At 37.8% G+C, this 14300-nt stretch overlaps 1 protein-coding gene and 1 long non-coding RNA gene across 4 annotated transcripts in view; one reads left to right on the top strand and one right to left on the bottom strand.

Annotated features, from left to right (window-relative positions):
• The window catches only part of FGF14 (fibroblast growth factor 14), a 685979-nt gene that overhangs the window by 419457 nt on the left and 252222 nt on the right, over positions 1 to 14300 (top strand). The window lies entirely within an intron of this gene.
• Positions 180 to 8581, bottom strand: LOC135272987 (uncharacterized). Its single transcript, XR_010340880.1, has 3 exons — positions 8369 to 8581; positions 7083 to 7189; positions 180 to 389 (listed from the first exon to the last, which is right to left on the bottom strand). It is a non-coding gene; the product is annotated as an uncharacterized LOC135272987 (long non-coding RNA).

The following is a 14300-nucleotide window of genomic DNA, read 5'->3' as shown; positions in this document are numbered from 1 at the left end:
CTGTTGGGAAAATTATATGCTACTTTTTTTTTTTTTTTTTTTTTTTTTTCATTGAGAAACGGCTGTTTTACATTACTGAAGTTTTCAGTTAGCTGATATTTAGCTGATCTTATGATTTTAGTAAGTATGTAAGTTAAAGAAAACCCAAATTCAAAGGACTTATATAAAATGGGAATTTATTGGCATATATTAATATAGAGTCCAGTGATGATTCTGTGGTTCTAAGATGATACCAGGGAACATTTTTTGTTTTTGTTTGTTTTCCATTTTTGCCAATCTGCCGTCTGTGATGTTGGCTGCATCCCAGGGATCGCTCGGTTTCCATTTGCAAGATTGTGCCAAGAGTTCCCAGGGTCATTTGCTCTCTTGTCCGGCTCAGAGACAGTATCCTATTAAAAATATAAAAAGAAAGAAAGCAAAGAAGGAAGGAGGAGGAGAAGGGAGGAAAATGTTGGGCCGTTTCTCTGTCTGGGTCATCTTAGGTCATTTGACTACCATGGCCAGGAAGTGCTGTGGCGCGACTGGTTTAGGTTGAGATGACTAGTCCACCCTTGAGTCTTTAAACTAATTTGAAATCCATCTGCCAGTCTTCAGAGCTGCTTCACAATGGGGGAGAAGTACAAAAGGTGATCAGGAAACAACCATTTTTTTCACTGCAACTCAAAAATGGCCCCTTGGCCTCCCAAAGTGCTGGGATTACAGGCGTGACCACCGCCCCTGGCCTGTGTACAATAATTTACGTGGAGTGTAATGCTTATACCCAAGGTTCACAAGCTATGCACTGAGACACTGCAGGGTACCACAGCAAACTCATAATGATAGCATGGGCTAGATTAGAATTTTGAAGGAAACACAGCAGTATGCAGCATCTGCTGTTCATTGCGTAAAATGCCAGTTTGGGGTAGTTTACAACTTTTATATGAGATCATGCTGTCTTTTCTTCAATGATGTCCCAACTTTACTAATATTTTGTTGTTGTTGCCATTGTTGGCGATTGCTGTGATAAAAACCAAGTACTGAATGAAAAATCAGGAGCAGGACATGAGGGTGATATCACAGTATCCAATATGATTCTAAGGTTTAAGAAGTTGTGCATAGACACTGCAGACTGCTAGAGTGGGGAAGGAAGGAAGAAGGCAGGTGTGAGTGGAAAAACAACCTATTGGGTGCTGGCTTACAACTGGGTACAATATACCCATATAACAAACCTGCACACACCCCTTTGTATCTAAAATAAAAGCTGAATTCGTTTTTTAAAAAGTAAGTTGTGCAGCACCCAATAGGAGCACACAGCCCATTTGTAATTATGGTTATTGAAGAATAAAATAAGTATATCATAGTATTTTTTTCCAATGGGCTACTAAGTTGCTGGAACATCAGTGCTTATTAAGTTGCTTAAATAGAACTTATTAATAAGTGTAGCTGTTTGCAGATAAGCTATAGAGCAAAAACTTGAGACATTAATAGTGCTATGAATTGAGAAACTCTGGGAATCACTGGATTATGCTATTTTGGGACTGATCAATTACCTTTCACTGTTTGAGTACTGAAAAATCAGGTCAACAAATTAGTGAACTAAAAAAAATCAATGACATATTGTATCATTCTCTGCTTTCTAAAGCAGAGCACAGTTAGTAAATGAAACATTACCATTATAACCCAGCTTCATTGTTCTGAACACCAGAATCAATTCCTCAAGTATTTACTTATTAATAAGCATTTTTACTTATTTAATAAGTATTTACTTATTAAAGTCATCACCCTGGACTTTAATGCAGGCAAATGCTTAAAGTTCCAAATGCTTCGTGTAGAACCAGGCCATGATTGGCAGGCCGTGTGGCTCTCCTGTGGCTATGGACATGAATATATTTCAGGCTAGTGTTTTCTACTTTGTCTAAGTGGATTTTGTTTTCTCCTCTCACAAAATCAGAATAGAGTCATGGAAGGGTCATGAGCTTTTAGAAATCTGTGCTAGAATTCTGGTTTTAACATCGGCTTTTTTATTTTAGTAAGTCCCCTCTCTGAATCTCAGCATCTTTACTATAAAAAGAGGCCAAGAAGGCCTATGTTTCAGTGTGAACCACTTTGCAAGAAACCTGGCAGATGACAGACATTTGAAATCCTGTCAATACAAATATTTATGATGTAACTCATCTGTGCTTAAGCCCCTGGAGGCTAAAACATGATTAAGACACAGCCCTGTGTTTAAGAAGCTAAACCACATAACAGAGGGAGTTGGACTGTCCTGAAATAACGAGGCAGGAAGTGGAGGACGGTGTTGTGGAGGTTTTGAGAGTGATGAGAACAAGGGGGAACACAGAATGACTTCTGAGTGAAGAGAATGGAGAATGTGATTTGGAGAAGGTGATGCCCACAGTGGGGTCAGGCATGAGCGAATTTCACCAGGTGAAGGTGGGGCTGAAGGTACTCAGATGAGGCGTAGAGGGAGTTAGTGCTGGCTCCCGCTGGTGGGCAGCCCTGGGGAAGCAGCCAGGCCCCGGGGTTCACAGCACAAGGCAGCAGGTGAAGAGTATCATATGCAGAGGCTGGAAACACAGCTGGAGCACAGGAGGCTGGAGTTTGGGCTTCCGTCTGTAGTGGAGGGTTCTGGGCAGTGCCAGGGAAGGTGTCAGTAGTCATGGAAAGTGAACGCCCAGACAGGGCAGCCGGGAAGCCAGAGCCACATCAATCGACGCCTCCCTTTGTCTTCCCTCGTTCTTTTCGCTTATTATTTTCCTCTTCCCACCTCACTTCCCTGCCTCTCCGAGCTCCTCATCTTTAGGCGCATTTCTTGGACACTTCTCTATTTCTCAGCTTTTTACCCATCACACTCAGTGAGAAATCTCTTATTTCTGATCTGGACCTGGACACACATTCATTCAACAGGAATTTCTTGGATATCTGTGTGGTACATTATTTGGGACTTTGATTTTGCCAATTATCCAAAGGAATATTCTTTTTGTACTACCTGTGTTTCACCAATTTTTTTCTTTTTTCCACTGTCCATGGGATTGTTTTTAAACTGGTTTATCAGAAAAGCCTTGTATCACCAGGGCTGTCAGAGCGGCCCTGGAAGCTCTGAGTGCATTGTTTCAAGAGGGATCATTCCTGCAGAATGTGACGGGAACAGTGGCCCCTGGAGTTGTGCAATGTGGTAGCTCTGCTTCAGACAGAAGAGATATGTTGTATTAGGATAATTATATTTAAAATATTGTTATGCTGCATTGCAGTTGAGTATAGAAAATTTTCAGTCATTATAGGTAGTTTATATTGATATAAACTAGTCAGATACCTAGTTTAAATATTTTTTGCATTTGTTGACGATCTAATATGAGAGGTATGCTGCATAGTCATGGTCCTGGGGAGTCCCAGTTCTGCCACTTATTAGCTGTGTGACCTTGAACAAGTTACTTAATCTCTCTGAGCCTCAGCATCCTCAGCATCCTCAGCATCCTCATCTGCAAGATGAAGAAAACACTACCCAGCTCTAAGAGTTTGTGCCAAGATTAGCAACCATAGATGGGTTCTAAGGGCATGACTCTAGAGGATCTTCAAATGGTTAACAATTCAAACTTTACAAGAACTAACTTATTTCTGTATTTCCTTTTCTAGATATAGGCTTATTCTCTCTTGATTGAGTAGAAGATGCTAATACAAGTCAAAATGGACGAATAAGAGACATATAATTTATTAACTAGATTTTAGGGTTGTCAATAATACATCATTCAAAGAGTGCAATTAATTATATTGCATGAAATATTTCCATTCTAATAAGTAAAATAAACATCAGACCTTTAAAGGAAGATCTAAGGAAGCTAATATAATGACTAGCAAATAAACTGAACAACAGCAACCATCAAATTGGGATTTCTTCATTGTGATGGTTAATACTGAGTGTCAACTTGTTTGGATTGAAGGATACAAAGTATCAATCCAGAGTGTGTCTGTGAGGGTATTGGCAAAGGAGACTAACATTTGAGTCAGTGGGCTGGGAAAGGCAGACCCACCCTTAATCTGAATGAACACCACCTAATCAGCTGCCAGTGTGGCTAGAATGTAAGCAGGCAGAAAAATGTGAAAAGAGAGACTGGCCTAGCCTCCCAACCTACATTTTTCTCCAGTTCTGTATGTTCCTGCCCTTGAACTTTGGACTCCAAGTTCTTCAGGTTGGGACTCAGACTGGTTCTCCTGGCTCCTCAGCCTGCAGACGACCTATTGTGGGACCTTATGATCCTATGAGTTAATTCTTAATAAAGTCCCCTTTATAGATATATCTATTCAATTAGTCCTGTCCCTCTATAGAACATTGACTAATACATTCATCCAGTTTAAAAGGGAAAGTAAAATAATTACTGTGGCAAAGGAGAATATCTCCAAGCCACCCTGCATTATTCCATAAAATATTTATCTTTATACATGATGTTCAAGTTTTCCTTTGAAAGAATGGATATATTTTATTTAACGGTATTAGCAGGTTTCCATGACTACGACCTCTGGAGGAAGGGGATAACTTTTTTTAAACCTTCCTGTGTACTACTCAGTTCCAATTATGTACCAAACCAGCTGGTTCAATGCATTCTCAAGAACTTTAAACATAGCAATAAAGGGAAAAAAAATGAAGCGTACTTTCTGATGTGCTGTCAGCTAGAAACAGCTATGAGAAAAGTGAAGAGAGTTTTCTTATTTTTAAGTGAAGGAGGCTATGGTACTCAGTGGGATTTGTCCAATCCACAAAGCAAGTCAACAATGTTTCTGAAAACAAATCTCAACCTCCTGTTTATCACTTTCTTCATCAAGCTTATCTCTTTCCATAAAATCAGCTTTTTCTCATTTCAACTGAAACTCTCCCCCAGCAAAGGAAAATCCCTATGCAATAAATTCTTGGGTTTGGTTTCTCTGAAAAAAAAAAAAAAAAGCAAAATAAAATACAATTTTAAAAGAAAGACTTTATCAATAAGATTGAAATGAGTCATGAGGGTGAAAGGACACTCTTTTTCTGAAAGTGAGAAAAGAGAAACGTGGATGCTATGATCTCTCAGGCCACTTGCACTTCCAAATATTTCAAAATTAGAGAAAACTGGAAATGGAAAATCTGCAGATGAGTCAATAACAATTTGTTTTTCAGATTCTACTTATGCCAAAATATTGTAGCCTCCAACAAAAATGTGCAGGACATCAGGTGCCAATCCTCACATAACTACAAAAATGAGACCTTTGTATTTATTTTAATATTTTCAGTTTGCTACTTTGAAACAGCCTGAGTCAGGTAGTTATTTACTGTGCCTCATGAGAATCTGCTGTGGTACCAGCCACCTCTCTCTGCACTGGGCTTGCAGGTGACACAGGATGGGAATGAGCTATGCTGTCCTCACTAACACAAAATCAGAGCGCCCTGGAAAGCACGACCATGTTTATTCAAAGCATGTAATCTTTCATTCATCTGCCATTGTACTAAGTCTGATTCATATGGGAATTGTGCTGGAAACTTAAAAATCACATTGGTAGAAGAGCAGAAACATGTGTTTAATTCAATGTGTTCCTAGTATATATTTAAAAGTAATTCTCCCAGTGCTCCTGGCTTCTCCCACTTGTGTTCCTCAGCGTTGAGCTCCCATTTGGGTCTCTCCGTGGCAAGCACAGTGGTGAGAGGCATGGCCCAGGCCCTGCCATATAGAATACACATGTGTGAAATTTCAAACGTTTAGGTATTGGCTGCACTGTGCTATTACTAACTTGATTTTATAAGGGACAGCTACTATATAGTGGAAAGTAACTTTCGTGTTTTACTGTCTTAGATTCAAATACCAACTCTGACATATCCTAGGTAGCCCAAGTGGTTTATTTCTCTGGATCCTATTGCTCTCATCTGTGAAATGGAGTGATAGTAACTACTTCAAAGTTCTATGCTGAGGCTGGGTGTACTGGCTCACGCTTGTAATCCCAGTATATTGGGAGGCTGAGATGAATGGATCACCTGACCTCAGGATTTCAAGACAAGCCAGGAAGACATGGCAAAACCCCATCTTTACCAAAAATACAAAAAATTGGCATGGTGGTGCTTGCCTGTAGTCCCAGCTACTCAGGAAGCTGAGGCTGAAGGACTGCTTGAGCCTGGGAGGCAGAGGTTGCAGTGAGCCGAGATTATGCCACTACACTCCAGCCTGGGCGGCAGAGTGAGACCCCATTTCTGGAAAAAAAAAAAAAAGTTCTATGCTGAGATCTTGAAGAGATAAGTGACGTACCTGGTACTTAATATACATTCAATGAATGAGCTCCCCTCCCCACTTTTTCACTGAGACAGCTTGTGTTCTTCAAACTTAGAAGTGTTATGTAGCTTTAAAAACACTGAACAGAATTAAAACTTAATTTTGTGTACAGAAATTTCTGTATCTCCTATTAGGTAACTGGAAACATCACTGCAAAAAAAACTATGGAATCAGTATTTTATTATTTTCTTACCTATCTAGGACCTATAGGGGTGAAGCAAATTTTCCACCCATCCTCTGAAGGTTTGATCTCTATAATAAACTTGATAACTTGATAGCAGTGAGATTAACAGGAGAAACAGCATACAAATTATTATGTGCATATACATAGGAGTCCCCAAAAATATGAAACTCAAAAAAGGGCCAGATGGTTGACTCTTAAATACCATTTTGAGCTACAGAAAGAAATAGGGGCTTCAAGGCTCCTGGATCCTGGAGGGTAGTGGTGACAGGCTATGGAGGGTTGGGGAAGAAATGCATTGTGAACAAAAGTTGTCTTATTGTGCATGCAAAGTCTCTCAGGCAGCAGAATAGATGATTAGAAGAATAGATGAAAAGTCTGTCTGCATGCAGTGTTTTGGGTGTGGAGGTCTTTAATATGTTCTCCCAAACCTTCTCTGGTTTAGATACCAAGAAAGGGGTTTTAAACAACTGAATTTTTTCTTCTGGTGGAATTTTCCTTATAGTTACATAGGGAAACTCCAAAGAAATCCCCTTCTTAGACTTCAGGAGAGGCAGAGGGGCAAAAGACACAGGACAGGAGAAGGTCAAATCAACCTTGATTCAAAGGCAGCTTCGTTAGTTGAAAGTACTCACCATGTCATAGAGGCATGCCTTGGGGTGTTGTTTTCTGAGCCCCAGCAGATCCCAGGATCTGAATATTTGATTAATCTGCAATCCTGAATAGTCACTCAGGAGATACTCTAGACAGAACAAATTACAAGAGAATCTCAAAAGTGTTTTTGGTTGAAGGAACCATATGCAAAGAATAAAATGTATTGCATATAGGGGCAATTACTTTTAAACCCATACTGGGAATAAATTAAATTGAATAAATATTTCCCATTGTACTGAAGATAAAAATAGACTTTCAGTTCAAAGATCTGCTTTCAAGGTCTTAATCTCCCAGGTATTGTCTCTTAGCCAGCCAAAAAATATGTAGCCTCTCTGAGTCTCAGGCCCCTCATCTTCAAAATATGATGCTGAAGTGGGATCTCCCCGACTTGATAACCAATGGAGTGAATTAGCAAAAGCTGTCACACTATTATTCATTTTGAATAAAATAAAAGACAAGAGAGATTAAGAGATTGCTGTAAGGCAGATGACAATAAAGCCAGAAGAAAAAGCATCCCAAATGTTCTAACCTATAAACTACAAACGTTTGTATGAATAATTAAAAGAAATGAACACTCAGTTTTTGCTCTTTGATGGCACTTCCTTGTCGGGATATGGGGTGTTTTGTGAACTGAAAAAATAGAGCAACCCCACCCAATCCCTTCTTTCACCCCAGTCATCATGATCAGGGCCTCACCAAATAAGAATTTCTCTTTTTCTTGTATGCCTAATTGGATCCCACTTTTCTACTCTAGGCAGCAAATTTTTCATATAAAATGTAATATAAGCCAAAATTCAAAATTGCTAGAAATATGCAAACTTTGAGTTCAATTTAAGGTGAAAAACAGTCTTAACAAGCAGTCATGTGGACATAGTGTGTGCAGTGATAATAAATGAGGAGGGAAACCACAAGCCTATTGCACAGGATTTCACAAATAACTCATTAGACCCCTGTTCCTTCACTGAATTGAAATGTAATGTTTAGAAGGCATCAGGAGACTTCAAAGGCAGGAGTATTTTGGATTTACCTGTGACTATCCACAGGAGAACAGCCAGAAACACTAGACTATATCATTTCTTATCCTTCAGTCCAGAGTCACAGGACCAGATGAAGTTGTTTATTTGGTAACTTACCCACCCATGATAAGTGATGACTATGAGCTAAGTACTGGCACAGGCAGTTATGAAGACCTAGGCACTCCACCCTTCACAAAGGTCGATCTATGCATGTTTCCAAGACATGGAGTCACTGGCCCGATTTCCCTTACCTCCTTTTCTGTTGGCCATCCTTGTTTCTTTCAACTAGTGAGTTCCATGCTAGCTGCAGGCTCTAGGGATATCCTTGTCTTCTGTCCATAACAAGGAATTGTGGATGGAAATTTGCCTGGTGATAAAAATCCATCTTCCTTAAAGTATCTTCCCTGCTTCCAAACTCCCAGCTCTTTCCAAGTCAAATAATGTCCAGATCAAAAAAAGAAAAAAAGTCTGTTGATGGAATGCATGATTATAGAACAAATGAAAAGTGAGTTAAAGGATATGTGGAGGAAAACTTAGTCTGGTAACTGTGATGTTTTTGTGGCTCTGACTTTTGTGACTGAGGCATTCTTAAATATAAGATACAGGAAATATTAAGCTGTATTTTTTTAAAATGTGTTCAGTAGCTGTTAAATTAAGATTTTGTACATCCAACAGTTAAAATATTTTGTTACTGTTTGGTATGTAGCAAAATAATATATATTAGACTTCTTGTCAGGCTTATTATGACATGCTTAATAAATTAGGCATAGCCATTATGTAGCAATTTCACTTTTATTCATTTACATTAACTTATCTTCATTTCTGAGACAAGATTTATCTACTTATAACTGCATTTTCACTCGTTTGAGTAACAGAGGCTGGTTGTAGAATGTAATCAATTATAGATTCCCCTCCAAGTCTTTAATCTTGCTAATAAAATGAAGACAATCATTTTAAAAATATTTTCAAGAGTTAGCAGAGAACTACAAATTTACAGCATGACCACTGACCCAGTGACTCATCTCCATTACAGTTATAGATGAGCTTGCAATTTGGAAAAAGAAAATGTTATCTCTCTTACCAGCATGTCCAAGCCATCACCCCATTTTATCCCAGGAGTATTCATGTACTGGATTTTCCTCCTTCTGATTAGGCAGCAGGAATTTATCGGGTGTTCAATGTGTCTAAGCCATGCAATAGGTTTTGTAGCAGATTCAATAGAGGTTAAAAAGACATCAAGAGCAAAGACATGGTCTCTGTTCCTTTCCATGGATTTGTGTTTTACGACCTACATGAGACTGCCCAAAGACTTTTCAGTATCATGGAGGTGGTAAAGCATAGATGCATGAAAAATTCAATGTGTAAGGTATCTAAAGAAGCACCTTGATTAGAGGAATCAATGACAGGAGAACATTTAGAAACAGATGTGTTTACTTATGACTTCCAGTGTTTCCATTGTTTTTCTTGCAGTTTGTTTGTGTTGGCATGAGAAGGAATTAGAGGTTCCTTCCAGACAACATGAATGTTCTCACTGCATGACCTTGAAATAATCATGCTTTGCTTATATTGCAGAAACTGATATTGGCACACATTTAGCTCAACAATTTTCACTTTACCACAATCAGAAGGAAAACATTATGAAAATAGCCAAGTAAATATAGAACAGTGGTTCTCTTAATGTATACAACAATTATCTATCTGAGATTAGTTTAAAAATGACTTTAGACATTCTGATTCAATAGAACACTCCACCCTCAGACATTCGTATTCAACAGAAGAGGTTACTTTGATTCAGTAGGTTTGGGATGGGCCCTGAAAATCTGAATTTTAAGGTTCATTCTAAGTGACTCTGATGCAGGAAGTCCAAAACCATGCTCTGAGATGTTCTGCTACAGATCCTAATGAATGTCACAGAGATGCTAGCTTCGTGCTGTTTTTCAAAGAGCTAACATAATATCATTATGTCAGTGCTGGGGGTTCATATTAAAAAACTTGGTTTAGCTAACTGCTGATGTCAGTTTAAACTCATGAACCAAATTCTTACACTCGTAGAGTAATTTTCTTAGTCATTCCTTTACATTTCTTTTATCATCTGAGCAGGAGTCCAGCTATATCTTGCCAAACAATAACCAACTGTTTCATGATCCTTCTGTCTTCTGTCTTTCTAGGTCAGCCCTAAGAAAGCATCAACAACTGGGTAGTTTAAACATAATGATTTATTCTCTAACAATTCTGGAATCTAAGTCCAAAATCAAGGTTCTGCAGAACTGTGCTCCCTCCAGAGTCTTTGTTAGCCTCTTCTTGGCTTCTGCAAGTGGCCATTGATCTTTGGCAGTCCTTGACATTCTTTGTCTTGTAAATCATCACCCCAGTTTCTGCCTTCATCTTTGCATGGTGTTCTTCTTGCATAAATGTTTTTTCTCTGTGTCTGCATTTCCCATTCTTATGAGAACCAGTCATATATGGTAATATAGAGTCCACCCTAATGACCTCGTTTCAACCGTCTTACATTTCTGAAGAACTATCAAATAAGTTTACGGTCTGAGGTAATGGAGTTTAGAACTTCAACTTATCATTTTTTAGGGAGTGGGGACAGTTTAATTCATTTTCTTCCCCTTTATTATGTTGTTGGATCTATTTTAGCACTCAGAAAAAGGTAGCAGGAATATAAGTCGATTGTGGTTCTAGAGTCTGTGATGTGTGTATACGTCTGGCTGACATAAAAGTATAAAGTTACCAATTATTTTTTCTTTATGGAGTGACACTTTTCAGTTGTATCCATGAAAAATATTTGGATTGGGCTGTGTTAAATGAAGAAAAGTTGCTGTGACCTCATTCCGGGGTTAAGTCAGTTCCTTAAAATTGATTGCCTTATATTTTCAGCATTCATTTTTCTCCACTTAAAGTAGATTGATGTTTTCCTATCCATCTTTTCTTTTTCTTTAGGTTTTTGGTTTTTTTCTTTCATGTTACAAAACAAAACAAAAAAACTAACACGAAATCCTTTTTAAGATTTCACATTTATCCTAACATGAGATCCTGGAAAACAACATTTTATTCTCTTTAAGTATTTGGATTAAAATAAAATTTGCCAAATTGTCAAGACTTAAAGGCAGAGCTTCTGATGATTCTGTCAGTTGTTCTTAATCCCTTGATTATTAAATATTTTTAAATGAAATCCAAGTCACAAAGTTAAGAATTTTTAAATATTTGATGTTTAGTAAAATTTGACAAAATTTAAATTGTTCATAATTTTATATAGTGAGCGAGCAGACTGTGAAGTTATTCTGCCATGCAGTTTTCACACAGCATTGACTCATGGAGATCTTTTTGGAAATTACTACCTGTAAAGACATGTATTGGATTTGCAATAACTTCACTCTGTAGTTAACCTAAAGAGGAGGGGATTTTTGTTTGTTTTTGTGGGTTTCTTGTGTGTGTGTGTATGTGTGTGTGTGTGTGTATGTGTGTGTGTGTATGTGAGGGGGAGAGAGAGAGAGAGAGAGAGAGAGAGAGCGAGAAAGAGAGGGAGTCTTGCTCCATCACCAGGCTGGAATGCAGTGCTCCATCTTGGCTCACTGCAACCTCTGCCTTCTGGGTTCAAGGAATTCTTATGCCTCAGCCTCCCAAGTAGCTGGGATTACAGGCACCCACCACCACACCTGGCTAATGTTTTTTTTCATATTTTTAGTAGAGATGGGGTCTCCCCATGTTGGCCAGGCTGATCTCAAACTCCTCAAGTGATCTACCTGCCTCGGCCTCCCAAAGTGCTGGGATTACAGGCATGACCTGCTGTGTCCAGCCATAAAAGAGGAGGTTTTAAAGGAGAGAATATGCACAAAAGCCAGAAAGAGAACCAGAATGAGAATGTGCTCAACAAGAAAACAAAAAGCTAACCATAACTATTGGGAGTTTCTCTGTCAGGGAAAATGCACAACTCTTTGTATCCTGAATAAACGGGAGACATTGGCTTATGAAGCTTACCATTGAAAAGAAAGAAAAAAACGAAAGTGGAAAAGGAAAGGGAAATAATATTCTTTAATTGCTAGAAAAGAAAGAAGGAGAATTACAGCAGAGGAGATGCCATCTAAAGAGTAATTATGTTTATTAATATGGTACTTCTCGGGCCGTCAGCACATCAAGCAGTCTCAATTCTTTTTCTGGGCTCAGTGATACTCTCTGGATGATGGCTTATGTCATCACATTCTTTTGTTCATGTTGTGGGCTGTGACCACAATGATGAGGCTGTGCTCTAAGAACAGGTGGCAGGCACTGTCACAAAACAGGACTGAAATCCTCAGCCCTCTAGAAGCAGGCTGTTCTTCATGGGCTGGATAGATCCAGCTCCCAGATGTGTAGATAGAAATCCTGTTTGGCAAGTCATTAAACATTATCCTTAGGAATCTGTTTGCGTTTTGTATCCAGTTGTGGAGATATATATTTATTAGAGTAAATAATATATTTTTCTCAAACAAGACATGAAAACTTTTAAATACCCAGGTTAAAAAATATTTACAACTGAAAAGTCATTGGGATAGCAATAGTTTATCCAGAAAAGAGAAAGCCATAATTTAATATATTTAATACATTGAACTTTCCCGATTATTAAGTACTCTATTTAAGTGTCTAAAACCAGACATCCAACTTTTACCTTCAGTGGTCTTGCTGAAGAAATCGTAGTTTTAAGATGGTCATGTTTCATGATAAATTCCCTTACAACTTTGTGGCTTTAAAAAAAGCTGTTTTTGAAAACCACTTCAGCATTTGTTATTGTATCTCTTTATTACTATGTATGTTGTTTTTCCTCACACAAAGTGTTTTGACTCCTCTTGCCTCAGTACATTACACGATTTTACTATAAAACTGAATTTGTGACATTCCTGCCTTATACTAAATACTTAAAAATCCTCATAATCTCAAATTCTCTACAACTGGAAATGTCTCTGTATCTCCCATGACTAATACAGTATATAGAAGGTAGCTGATGTTAATTACATGTTTGTTGGATAATAATAATAAAGTAATTTATTATGAACACAGAATGAGTTCAATGATGCTATTGAAACCAATATGGCTTCCAACAAGCTTATCCATACAGAAGGTGACAGAATATAAATGCATTCATATAATGGATATCCTTGAAAGCCATGGTCAGGAGCTCATGCATTTATCTGTAGAAAATGGAGAGCTATTACATATTTTTTTTACTATTGTATCTTAGAAAAACAAGGAACTTCCAGCAGAGTGGGGCACAGTTAAGGATGGGAATGAGCATGAGTTTGTGACAGCTCTTATCACCACCACTTTTCAGATAGGGAAACAGAGCAGCAAGCTGGATGCAGCTTTCTAATTATTGTGCTCTTCATTCTCCAAACAGTACATGTAGAAAAATAAACATGTTACATACAACTGTCATCATAAAGTCATCACAATTTTTTTATTCAAAATATTAAAAAATTAACTGGAGCTATCACAAAGTACAGAAGAGCTCTGTATGATTTGTTTTACAATTTCAGTAAAAATGAAATTTATTCTAAATGGATTTATGGCAAATTATCTTTTATCTATTTTTCAGTAGTATGTGTGTTTTTTTTTTTTTTTTTTTTCTGATTTACCCTTGAGTGCTTTTGGTTTTGATCACAACTTAGTCATTCTGTGGGTTACTAGGACCCATAAGTTCAGTTTACATTTCCTAATATTACATAAAAATTATAATCTGATAAAGGAGACACAGGATACAAAATCAATATACAAAAATAATAAGCATTCCTATACACCAACAACAGACAAGCAGAGAGTCAAATTATGAATGAACTCTCATTCATGATTGCTACAAAGAGAATAGAATACCTAGGAATATATCTAACAAGGGAAATGAAGCACATCTTCAAGGAGAACAACAAACCACTGCTCAAGGAAATCAGAGAGGACATAAACAAATGTAAAAACATTTCATACTCACGGATAGGAAGAATCATTATCTTGAAAATGATCATACTGCCCAAAGTAATTTATAGATTCAATGCTATACTCATTAAACTACCACTGACATTTTTCACAGAATTAAAAAAAAAAATATTTCAAAATTCATATAGAACCAAAAAAGAACCTATATAACCAAGACAATCCTAAGCAAATAGAACAAAGCTGGAGGCATCATACTACCCAACTTCAAACCATACA

This window comes from Aotus nancymaae, unplaced genomic scaffold (genome assembly GCF_030222135.1).
Source record: "Aotus nancymaae isolate 86718 unplaced genomic scaffold, 86718_ANA_hifiasm-v0.15.2.pri h1tg000161l, whole genome shotgun sequence".
Classification (NCBI taxonomy): domain Eukaryota; kingdom Metazoa; phylum Chordata; class Mammalia; order Primates; family Aotidae; genus Aotus; species Aotus nancymaae.
The sequence above is the reverse complement of the archived record's forward strand: the minus strand, read 5'-3'. Positions and strand labels throughout refer to the sequence as shown.